The sequence below is a fragment of the Jaculus jaculus genome, chromosome 12 (genome assembly GCF_020740685.1).
Source record: "Jaculus jaculus isolate mJacJac1 chromosome 12, mJacJac1.mat.Y.cur, whole genome shotgun sequence".
Taxonomy (NCBI): Eukaryota; Metazoa; Chordata; class Mammalia; order Rodentia; family Dipodidae; genus Jaculus; species Jaculus jaculus.
Genome location: NC_059113.1, coordinates 18,363,622 through 18,376,238, shown reverse-complemented (window position 1 = coordinate 18,376,238; position 12,617 = coordinate 18,363,622). Strand labels below are relative to the sequence as shown.

At 47.8% G+C, this 12,617-nt stretch overlaps 1 protein-coding gene across 1 annotated transcript in view; it reads left to right on the top strand.

Moving 5' to 3' along the window:
• The first annotated feature begins 1,168 nt into the window (after nt 1–1,168).
• The window catches only part of Scara5 (scavenger receptor class A member 5), a 147,848-nt gene continuing 136,399 nt past the window's right edge, over nt 1,169–12,617 (top strand). Inside the window, exon 1 of the mRNA XM_045131803.1 lies at nt 1,169–1,270. The gene's annotated coding sequence lies outside the window, so the exon portion shown is untranslated. The remainder of the gene's footprint in view (nt 1,271–12,617) is intronic.

Genomic DNA, 12,617 nt, shown 5'->3' with positions numbered 1-12,617 from the left:
ACTTTTCACCTCTCGGTGGAAAAGTCCAGAGCTTAGGCTTCTGCCAGAGGCTAATGGGTGCTCTCCTCGGGTCAGGTCTCACTCGTTTTCCCTCAGTGCTGGGATTGAACCCAGGGTCTCACACACGCCAGGCAAGCCCTCTGTTGCTTAGTTACATCCCCACCTACTTTTTCACATTTTGTTTTGAGACAGAGTCTTACTAAGTTGGCCAGGATGTATTTGGTCTCGCCTGAGGCCTGGGCAGGCCTTGGATTTGCCATCCTTGGCCTCGCTAGAAACTGGCATCGCAGGTGCCACCACACCTGGCTTTCACTTTTTTTTTTTTTTAATCATAAGGTTCTATGCTTTGGAGACACTAGGATTCAGCACCCTAGGCCATGACATGGCTCTACTGTACGCGGGGCATGAACATATGTATCTGCTGTGTTTGGTGGTGACAGTCAACTAAAAGGATGGAGATCGTGTGTTCCTCCATCACTAAGAGCAGCTGTCCTCAAGTAAAGGGGAAGGGGGGTATAATTGCAAACATATATATATATATATATATATATATATATATATATATATATATATACACACACACACACACACATACATACATACATACATACATACATATATACATATATACATACATATACATATACATATACATATACATATACATATACATATACATATACATATGCCCAGGCTGACCTGGAATTCACTATGGAGTCTCAGGGTGGCCTCTGCCTCCCGAGTGCTGGGATTAAAGGCGTGTGCCACCACGCCCGGCTATATATATATGTATATGTATGTGTGTGTGTATATATATATATATATATATATATATATATAGAGAGAGAGAGAGAGAGAGAGAGAGAGAGAGAGAGAGAGAGGATAGGGGAAGACAGTGACAGGAGAGGAAAGCCAGGCTAAGTATTTCATTCAGTGTCCCTTAATCCAGCACTCACTTCTCGCTGGCTCAAACATCTGTCAAGGTCAGGTCCAGGGCGGTTCCCAGCAGGGGGTGAAGAAGATAAACTGCGCTTGAAGTTTTTCTGAGAGCCGAGAGAATAGGACAAAGGGGAAAGGAGGGAGCCTTTACCCCACAGCGGGCACCTCCCTGTTCTTCCCACCCTACTGCTATCTGCTAGCTCAAAGAGTCTTTCTGCCACCTCGCTCCCACTTTCTACCCAACTGGCAAGTCTTCGTTCTAACTCCTCCCTGTTCTAGCGAGTGCGGTGGCTGGTGGCTCCCGTGTCCTGGGGATGCTGGCTGATCTGAGGTAAGCGGAGCAGAAGGGGGCGATGGCATGGGAAAGTGCTGGTGGTGTGGGCCCGCCACAATGGCTGGCTGGGCCGGTGAGGGTTGCATGCACCCCCTCCTGCCCAGTAGTAGGCATCCCTCTCTCCAGGCTGGGAGAAATAATCTCCCTGTACCGGGAGAACCAGTACTGAGTCTGCCTGCCTGTCTGAGGACATTGGGAGGAGAAAGGGACTCTCTTGGATTCTCAGATCTGGAAAGAAAAAACAAAACAAAACTAGAAGTGAGCCTCTTGTGTTAGAGTCACTACCAGTATCTAAAAGAGATGGTTACAGAGAAGCCAGGCCTATACTCGCCAGTAGCTCTGGACATGGGGGAGCAGCTGCCTGGACAGTGATGGGACTCCTCTCTAACTAACATAGACTGCTCTGGTTTAACTATGACTGTCTCCTCAAAACTCAAGCTGAGGGGGCTGGAGAGATGGCTTAGCGGTTAAGCGCTTGCCTGTGAAGCCTAAGGACCCCAGTTCGAGGCTCGGTTCCCCAGGTCCCACGTTAGCCAGATGCACAAGGGGGCGCACGCGTCTGGAGTTCGTTTGCAGAGGCTGGAAGCCCTGGTGCACCCATTCTCTCTCTCTCCCTCCATCTGTCTTTCTCTCTGTGTCTGTCGCTCTCAAATAATAATACTAAAAAAAAAAAAAAAAAAAAAAAAAACTCAAGCTGAGGGCTGGGGTGATGGCTCAGTGGATAAAAACCCTTGCTGCTCAATGTGAACTTCAACCCCCAGACCCCACGTGAAAAGCCCTTGTGGCTGAGCTGGTGTGTACAGCAGAAAGCAGTGGGGAAGAATCCAGAGCAAGAAACCCCGCCTCAGATGAGGCGGAAAGGTGAGGACTGGCCTGGAGGTTGTCCTCTGACCTCCTCATGAATACCCGTGCACATGCATTCACACGTACACACACATGCACACACACACACTTCACTATGTGCACACAAATAAAAAAATAAAGTAACTTTTAAAGACTCAAGCTAGGCTTAGCAGTTAAGGCACTTGCTTATGAAACCTAAGGACCTAGGTTCAATTCCCCATTACCCACATAAACCAGATGCACATGGTGGTGCAAATGTTTGCAGTGGCTAGAGGCCCTGGTGCACCCATTCTCTCTCTCTCGTAAATAAATAAAAATAATATATATATGTAAACCCCATCAGAAATTCAATCCCCTTTGTGATGTATTAAAAACACAGAAACTCAGCCGGGCGTGGTGGTGCACGCCTTTAATCCCAGCACTTGGGAGGTAGAGGTAGGAGGATCGCCATGAGTTTGAGGCCACCCTGAGACTCCATAGTGAATTCCAGGTCATCTTGGGCTGGAGTGAGACCCTACCTCGAAAACACACACACACACACACACACACACACACACACACACACACACACACACACACAGAGAGAGAGAGAGAGAGAGGGAGGGAGAGAGAGGGAGAGAGAGAGAGAGAGAGGGAGAGAGAGAGAGAGAGAGAGAGAGAGAGGGAAACTTAATCTGATTATGGTGTGTAAAAGTGGGACTCGGAGAGATGATTAACGTTAGAGAATGTCATCATGGTGCTGTTGGCTTTATTAGAAGGAGAAGGGAGGGCTGGGGCAATGGCTCCGTTAGCAAAATGCTTGTTCTTGTAAGCATGAGGATCCAAGTTCAATCCCCAGAGCCCATATTTAAAAAATAAAAAGCCAGGTGTGGTGACATGTGCTTGTAATCCAGGTAGCTAAGAGGCAGAGACTCGTGGGTCCCTAGGGCTAGCTGATCAACTGGTACAGCCTGCTTGGTGAGTTCCAGGCCCATGAGAGACTGTATCTTTAAAGGGTGGGGGGTATGGCTCAGTGGGTAAAAGTGCTTGCTGTGCAAGCAGCGTGAGAACCTGAGCTCCAGCCCCAGAGCCAGTCCTGAGGGGAGCAGATATCAGAAAACCCAGGTTCAGTGAGAGACTCTGTCTCAGGGAAACACGCAGATAGATGAGCAATAGAAAATCATAGCTGGGGCTGGAGGGATGGCTTAGCGATGAAGGCGTTTGCCTACGAAGTCAAAGGACCCAGGTTTGATTCCCCAGGACCCATGTTAGGCAGGTACACAAGGGGGCGCACACATCTGGAGTTCGTTTGCAGTGGCTGGAGGCCCTGTCCCTCTCCAAATAAATAAATAAATAATAAAAATAAAAAATAAATAAAATTTAAAAAATAAATAAATCAACAAAAATAAAATTTAAAAAGAAAAGAAAAGGATAGCTGATGCCCTCTGGCCTCCACATTGTGTGTAGAGTGTATATGCACCATACCGCCCCCCCCCCCCACACACACACAAAGGAGAAGGAGAAGGAGAGAGATCAGGACACACACACGTCCTCCCTGTCTCTTATCATGTGGTAAGAGCCTCATTGGAACTCTGCTAGCATGAAGTCTATCTCCAGATGGAGAGCCCTTGACCTTGGACCTTCATAGCTGTGAACCCGAATAAACTCCTTTCATTTAAAATTGACCTAATTTGAGATGTTGTGTTATGAGCAACAGAAAAATGGAGTGAGACAGACGCCACTGAGGGGTGGGGGGAGGATTAAGAAGAGCCATCCCGGGCTGGAGAGATGGCTTAGTGGTTAAGCGCTTGCCTGTGAAGCCTAAGGACCCCGGTTCGAGGCTCGGTTCCCCAGGTCCCACGTTAGCCAGATGCACAAGGGGGCGCACGCGTCTGGAGTTCATTTGCAGAGGCGGGAAGCCCTGGCGCACCCATTCTCTCTCTCTCCCTCTATCTGTCTTTCTCTCTGTGTCTGTCGCTCTCAAATAAATAAATAAAAAATTAAAAAAAAAAAAGAAGAGCCATCCCAAGTAATAAAATCACTGCAAAATTGAATAACAACTTGGGTAACACCAATGTGACCCATATGTTGGATGCAGGCCTTCACACAAGAGATTGTTTGCTATGTAGCTCCCATCGTTTCTGATGTGTTAGAAGAGCTGTTCTTCAGGGCACAGAGTTTCCGAAACATTGGCAATAGGATTGTACATGACAGATCAAATCAGCCCCTGGATTACAGGTTCTCTGGCTCGAAAGAAAATCTAATTATGTCTTATAATCATGGAAAATGTTAATAAAAATTTTTTTAAAAAGAAAACCTAATTATGTCTGGAATAAGGAGTAGAACCCCCCCCCCGACCCCCGCGCGTCATTGTAAAAGTGCTAAGAAATTCAACTGTAACCAGAAGAAAATCAGATAGTTTGCAGATATTTTCTAGAGGTAGAAACTGTGTATTACTCATTAACTCCTACATTTTTCCATCAAACTTGTTCATGACAAAATAGAAGACATCTTTCCATGTGGAATCTAGAGATTTCTGTTTTTCACATAAATGGGAAATAATACTCCCCCTAGAGACAGGCTTGCTGTGAGTAGAGAGAAACAAGTTCTTTGCACGTGTCCATTAACAGAGCTCGGCCCACTTTAACAAAGGCTAGCGTGAACAAGCCTTCATCCACAGCTTCTTAAACGACGGGTCGTCACCCATATGATGGGTAGGTGAATGTGAGGGCCATAAAAAAGAAATTGGCAACAGCAACAGGTTTTGGAATCCTCAAAGACCAGAAATTAATCCAAAATCAAATGCATGAGGTTGAAGATATCTTCTCATTGCTGGGACAAAACATCCAATCAAAAACAGTTGGGTGAGGGCTGGAGAGATGGCTTAGTGGGTAAGTACTTTCCTGTGAAACCCAAGGACCCTGGTTCAAGGCTCGATTCCCCAGGACCCATGTTAGCCAGATGCACAAGGGGGCGCACACATCTGGAGTTCGTTTGCAGTGGCTGGAGGCCCTGGCGCGCCCATTCTCTATCTGTCTCTTTCTCTGTCTGTCTGTTGCTCTCAGATAAATAAATAAAAATAAACAAAACATTTAAAAAAAAAACAGCTGGTGAGGGTTGGAGAAATGGCTTAGTGGTTAAGCACTTGCCTGTGAAACCTAAGATGCACAAGGGGGTGCACCAATTTGGAGTTTGTTTGCAGTGGCTGGAAGCCCCACTGCACCCATTTTCTCTCTCTCTCTATTTGCCTCTTTCTCTTTCTCTGTCACTCTCAAATAAATAAATAAAAATGAACAACAAAATAAAAAAAAAACAGCTGATGGGAGGGAAGGTTTTATTTTGGCTTACAGTCTTAAGGGAAGCTCCATGATGGCAGGGGGAAACTTGGTATGAGAAAAGATTGGACATCACCTCCTTGCCACAGCAGGTAGAAAGCAGTAAGCAAGAGAGTGAACAGAGCCCTGGCAAGGGGAGACTAGGTATAGCATCCCTAAGGCTACCCCCCGGCAACACACCTCCTTTAGCAAGGCTCCGTCTCCCAAAGTGCCAACAGCTTGGGACCAGCCATTCTGCACACGAGTTTATTGGGGACGATGGACTAAAACCACCACACACAATGAAGCTGAGGTATTTCTGGCAGTGTGCTCATCCTGTGGCACCCCACAACTTCACTGCAACCTTGGTTCTGAACACCCAACACGCATACTTTGCATCAAGTCACTTAATGCCAATGAACTCACCATACCTGGTACGTGCGATGTTGGGGATCGCGCCCAGGCCTTTGTGCATGCTAGGCAAGCACTCTAACAGCCGAGTTACATCCCCAGCCCTAGAATAAGTTTGCTTATGGTTTGCTTTCAGTAAAATGGTTTGTATACCTATATACCTGGGGGATTGTGTAAAAATTTCTCAGGTCAAAAGATGCCACAAGTGGAAAAAGTTTAAGAGCAAGTTTAGACAACAGATGTTCATTTCCTCTTAAAGCTGGAAACCACCAGGGTTGGTTTCTCCTGAGGCCTCTGCCTTTACACACTCTTTATGTATGTACTTATATTCCTGCTGTTCCTCTCTGGCCTAATGTCCATGGATTAGGGATGACTCTAATGACATTATTAGTACCTCTTGAAATGCCCTGTCTCCAAATACAGACATAGTCTGAGGATCTAGAGATTAGGAGTTCAGCATGAGAATTTGGGGGGGTACACAATACACCCCCTGTCAACAGGCCAGACTTCTCAGAGACCAAGAGCCAGAGCAAGCATGGGTCAGTTCATGTTGCTGACAGATGCTTCTGTGACGTTGCAATACTGTGTTTCTCACTTGCTTTCCATGGGTTCATGTTAGCCTTACCTGTCTGCCAAGGATAGTAGAGCCACTGTGCAGAAAACCAGTTCCTGCTTGAGATGGTTTACATCTAGTAGGAAGGAGGGAATGGCATCTATTCATGCAAACCAAACCCATGAGGGGTAGAGAATGAGGGCTCTTTAGAGCGGAGATGGAGCTGTGTCTTGTCCTGCAGAGACATGGCCCCGGAGCCAGAAAACTGAGCCGAGCCTCTGGCTCCACCTCAGGAGAGTCCACATCTCAAGCCTCTCACTCTTCCAAGGTCTCCCCTCTGTACAGTGAGTCACAGTCTTCACGTCAAGAAGGTGGGCGAGTGAAGATGTTGTACCTGTGTTTTGTGTTTAGTCGGGCAAGAGTCCAAACACACACCGATGTCAGTGTGAGAATGAGGGGGGCCATGCGAGAGAGGCACACTTCCCGCCACCCACACACCCCACACCCGTCCATCCGGAAGGGGGGTAGTTCTGAGGAAGAGCTTCTGTGATCGCTCACCCTAATCCCATTCCCCCTTGCCCACACACCATCATACACGCTTTTATTTTCAGACAGTGAGAGTAGCATTATTATATGGGCATATGCATAAGTATTTAGAGGGCATTTTGGTGGGCATGATATAACCATTTAGCCAGACAACGGTAGGATAAAGTGGTAATTCTTTTTTTTTTTTTTGAGTGGGGGTTTGAGGTAGGGTCTCACTCTAGCCCAGGCTGACCTGGAATTCACTATAGAGTCTCAGGGTGGCCTCGAACTCATGGCAATCCTCCTACCTCTGCCTCCCGAGTGCTGGGATTAAAGGCGTGCGCCACCGCGCCCGGCTATAAAGTGGTAATTCTTAAGAGCGCTGCTGTATACTAGAAGACTCAGTGCTCCTCCAGCATCGCACTAATGACAGGTCCCCAGAGTCCCTAAGCAGTGCCCCCCCTGCATCACAAAGGATTAGGCATAAAGAAAGCTTGGAGTCTGGCTGGGGAGGTTGGGAGCCACTATGTGGTCTTTGAGCAGGCGCCAAGCTATTGTAGTAATACGAGACTGTGTGCTCGCCCGTGTTGAGCTGAGTTTTGGAATATTAACATGAAGGGGCCTGGGAAGGTGGTCAGGCTCAGAGTGGCCAGCAGTGTGGGCTTGGCACGTCAGACCCTGCATGCTTGGGTTTCAACCTCCTCCGTGATATGGCCGAGGCCCCCCGGGATGCCGTGGCCAGCCCGAAGAGCAGTCGTACGGTGGAGTCCAACCTTGGAAGCCATGGGAGGGAGAGGGCTCCTCAGAGAAGAAACCATTCAGACAGGCCTTGACCAAGGCAAGTTGGTTCCAAGTCAGGAGTCGCTCAGTCAATAACTCACCAGTCAACTAGGGACAGCTTCCCGTTCAGGGTCTGCCGAGTTATTCCCACTTCCCAAGCACAAGCCTCGCCTCTTCTTTCTCGTTCTTGGCCTCTCTCCCTCTTTCCTCCCTGTGGATGAGCTGGAAAAGCAGATTTTAGGTGTAAAAGCTTTGGGGGAACTATACTTTCGTAATAAGTTTTGCAGAACTATTTGACGGTTTGAAAAGCACTATTAAAATACATGCATGCATGGGGCTGGAGAGGTGGCTTAGCACTTAAGGCACTTGCCTGCGAAGCCTAAAGACCCATGTTCTATCTCTCTCCAGATCCCACATAAACCAGACACACAGAGGTGAGGGAAGCGCAAGGTCGCACACGCCCACTAGGTGACACAGGCATGTGGAGTGTGATTGCAATGGCTGGGGCTCTGGCGTGCCAATTCTCTCCCCCTTTCTCTTACTCTCTCTAAAGTAATGCACACATGTGTATCTTTTTGATAAATATACCACCTAAATTTTATAAAACTTTTTTTTTTTTGCAATATGATATAGTTTGTGCTTCAGGAAGGAAGAGAAAGAAGATTCTATCATTTTTCATTCCGAGCCTTCCTTTCCCGCCATCGCCTCCTCTCTCCCTTAATTCTCCCGTGAATGTATTTAACTCACTTCCTTTTCTTTCGTCTCTGTCATTCTTCCTCAATTTACCTCTTTCTCTCTCCCTGGCGTCACATGCAGCTGAACCATCTCTGCTGGTTATCCTTATACTGTCTACTGGACACAGAATTCCCTGTTCCCAGTTCTTAGTACTGAAAATATGCATGGAATGACCCCTTCCCTCCCCCAGCAGAGCAAGCTAAGCGGCCAAAACCAGTTGGTAAGTTACTTCTCTAAGTGCTGGCCAAAGTTTCTCGCCCATGGCTGTCAGACATAGGGCAGACATCAGAAATCACTTGCCACAGAAACTCTGTGTGGTACTGCCTTGGGGAAGAGATTCCCAGGCTGTAATTAGGCAAGGTCCCTGAAGGGGACTTTAAGTCCTCAGCCAGGCAGCCAGGTCTCGGTGGCCGCATAGTTAACCGGATCTTTTGCATGTGGAAGCAATTCTGCCTCTTCCTCTAGGATAGTTCTGAGAAGAGCCAATTCCTTTCCCAGGCGATGGTGCTTCCCGTACCTGCGACCCTCTGCCACACCCCCGTGAGCCATTTCTTCTCAGAGCTGGATGTCGCCCTTTCTTGTCCATTCATGGACCTCTCACCGCCCCGGTCAGGGTCAGTTTTTCCTCCAGATGTAGGCGGAGCGGGGCGCACTGTGTCAAGTATTGTGGGGTTGTAAGCGTGCTGGGGCCTCTCTTGGCCCAGATGGGCTTGAACTAGAGTGGCTAAGCTTTGGAGCTGACAGAAGAATTAAGGAATGCAGACAAGACGGTGAAGACAGTAAAGCACACTTTATTAAGTAAAATATAGAAAAAAGACTCCCAAGAGAGTGGGAGCATTCCCCCAAAAGAAAGAGCAAGATCAGGGACTCCATTCTGCTTACACCTAGAGAAGAGAAGGAAAGGGAAAGGAAGAGGAAGAGTTGTGGCTGAACTCAGAGAAGCAGGCGGGCTCTCAGCAGCGAGGGTCTGTGAACCGAGGGAGGGGTTTCTGGGGGTACAGTACAGGGTCTCACTAAGGGGGTGACTCTTAACACATCTGCAAGTGAGGGGTGGTCTCTTGACCCGATGAGCGATTGACCGGCTCCCAGGGCCAGAAGACTTTGTCCCCTCTGGTTGGAAGGAAGTTACCCTTTCCCTGTCTCATGTTACCAGGGAAGCAGGAGATGGGGTCCAGTCCTTCAAAAACCTCTCAGCCTACTGTCTGCCTAACCCACAGCATTCTCCCTTCAAGAGTTAAAGCCCTTGGCCGGGCATGGTGGCGCACGCCTTTAATCCCAGCACTCGGGATGCGGAGGTAGGAGGATCGCTGTGAGTTCGAGGCCACCCTGAGACTCCATAGTGAATTTCAGATCAGCCTGGGCTACAGCAAGACCCTCCCTCAAAACAACAACAAAAAAAAAGAGTTAAAACCCTAAAATCATTTCGGAGACAGGTGGTCATTCAAAGTGGAAGAGGATGAAGAGGAGCTTGGGGGTTGCATCTGCTGTAACCCCCACTTTAATCTTGAAGGCCAGGTCAGCAGCTGTGTTTTCTAGGGTCTGCTCCTCATTTTTGTCAGTGCCATTCCATTAGCGCAGAGTTCGGGGGCTCTGTATCCGCCATGTTTTTGCTCATCATGCCCCTGCTGTATTGCTCCTTGAACTCTGTGCGTGTGCGTGTATGTGTGTGTGTGCATGCAAGTATGCACACTTAATGTACACATATGCAAGTGTATGTGTTTGGGCACACACATGCCATGGCATGTATTCAGGGGTCAGACAGAGGACAACTTCAGAGCGGCAGTCCTCCCCTTCCACCTTGTTTGAGCCAGAACCTCTTGTGTTTTGATTCTGAAAACGTCAGACTAGTTTAGGGATCCTCCCGACTTGGCCCCCAGATGCCCAGGGTTTACATGGGCCTTGGGGATCTGATTGCTAGTCATGAGGTTTGCAGAAGTGTTTCTAACCACTGAGAAACCTTACCAGCCTTGTTTCTTGAACTCTTACTGACTGACATCCGCATCATAGTCATGTAACATATAGATGGTTTTTCTGGCCTGGAGAAGTGGCTCAGTGGTTAAGGTGCGGTGCTTGCCTGCAAAGCCAAAGGACCCTGGTTTGATTCCCCAGTACCCATGTAAAGCCAGATGTACAAAGTGGCACATGTGCCTACAGTTAATTTGCAGCAGCTAGTGGCCCTGGCATGCCCATATTCATTCTCTCTCACTCCTCCTCTCTCTGCCAAATAAATTATTATTATTATTATTATTTTTAGAAAAAGATGTTTTTTCTTATGTGTCCCTGGACAGCCTGGTATCCTGTCATGTGAGAAAAAAGTACATCATTCCACCATTGGTATCTGTGTTAAACTTATCCCATTAAATCTCCTTAGAGTTTTGGCCCAAGACCTTACCCTGTTTTGACAAGATTCTCATGATTCATGAATGAACACATTTGGCTACTCGTTACAAATTGCTCACTTTACAATTATTTCATCATCTAGTTCCCAAGCAAAATTGACATCATCTCAGCTTCATGACAGATGAGGACACGCTGGGTCACTGAGTCAACAGTACAAGGGCTTGCAGGTAGTCCTGCTCTTGGGTCTCTGGCCTACAGCCATGCCAGTGAGGAGGCTCATCTACCTTCCTGTCGGCGACCCTGAGCCAGTGCCAGAAAGCGTGGGCTGTCTCCTGCATCTGTCATCCTGTCATACCATTCTGGGGGAATGAATGAAAAGAATGAATGAATGAAATGAACCGAGTACAGGGAAGTCACACAGATGGTTTGGGGAGATTCCATGGAGGGTGAGGAGCCGAGGCTCTTGCTTCCCTTGCTGTGGACTCAGCACCAGCTGTCAGCAGCTGGACACTGGAGAGACCCACATAGTGATTAGCATCCCATCTGTCAGGAGCTGTCAGCTCTGAAGAGGAGTAACAATGGCCAACATTTTGGGAGCCTGGTCATTTTTTGTGTGATCTCTTTTTATGAGAGAGGGGAAGAGAATTTTGTGTGCCAAGGCCCCCAGCCACTGCAATCGGACTCCAGACGCTTGCGCCACCTAGTGGGCATGTTTGACCTTGCATGCCCGTGTCACCTTGTGCATCTGGCTTATATGGGACCTGGAGACTCAAACATGGGTCTTTAGGCTTCACAGACAAGTGCCTTAACCGCTAAGCAATCTCTCCAGCACATGGTCACGTCTTTAAAGCACTTATCAAATACCCTGGAGACCAGGGGGACCAAGAAGTAGACACCTGGTTTCCCAGATAGGGAATCTCAGGTTCAGAGAGGTTCTTTGACTTGCTCAAATCCACAGAGATGGGGAAAGTGGAGCTGAGGGGCAACTCCAGAGAGTTCCTCCTGGCTTAGAGTCGAGTCTCCTCTCCTCAAGGCCCATCTGAGGGCCACTGTCCACGTAGCCCATCGGTGAGTGCTGACTTTCTCTTTGCTCTAGATCCGTTGCTGGGCTGGATACTGGAGTGGGGAGCACACAGAATTGAGGGGGCAAAGAGAGCAGAGAACTCTGGCCCGATGTGGCTCTTCTGCCTCCCACGCGGATGGTTGGACTGATGAGTCCCTGTGCAGAGTTCTCAGTGGTGCAAACGAGGAATCCCTGCATATTAAGTACTTAGATTTTTGCACCTTTATTTTCATTAACCTTGACCTTTATACTCATGAACCTTGTTACTTCAGAGTCTAGTTGACCCTCTGTGATGATTGTCAACTTGACAGGATCTAGAATCACCTAGGAGACAAATGTCTGTGAGTTTTTAGGTTGTATTAGTGTATACAGGAAGGACCCTCAAACTATGGGGTGACAGTATCTCATGGGCTAGGGTTCTGGACTGAGTTAAAAGGAGAAAGCAAGCTGAGCACCAGCATTCATCTCTCTCTCTCTCTCCTTCATGACTAAGGATCGAATGTGACAGTTGCCCATGTTTCTACCATAATGGGCTGGACCCCCCTGAACTGTAAGCTAGTACAAGCCTTTCCTCCATTAAGTTGCTTCTTTTAAAAACACTTTGTTGACACCATCCATACCTATGTACAATATACAATATGCCATGATCTCAGTCCCCTGCCACCTTCCCCTGTTTCCCCCTCTCCTATGCTTACTCCATTGACTCCCTTCTTGCCAGCTAGTTCCTCTTCTATTTTTTTGACAAATCTTATGTACAAAATGTATTTAGATCACTTAAAACACTTCTAGGGCTGGAGAGAT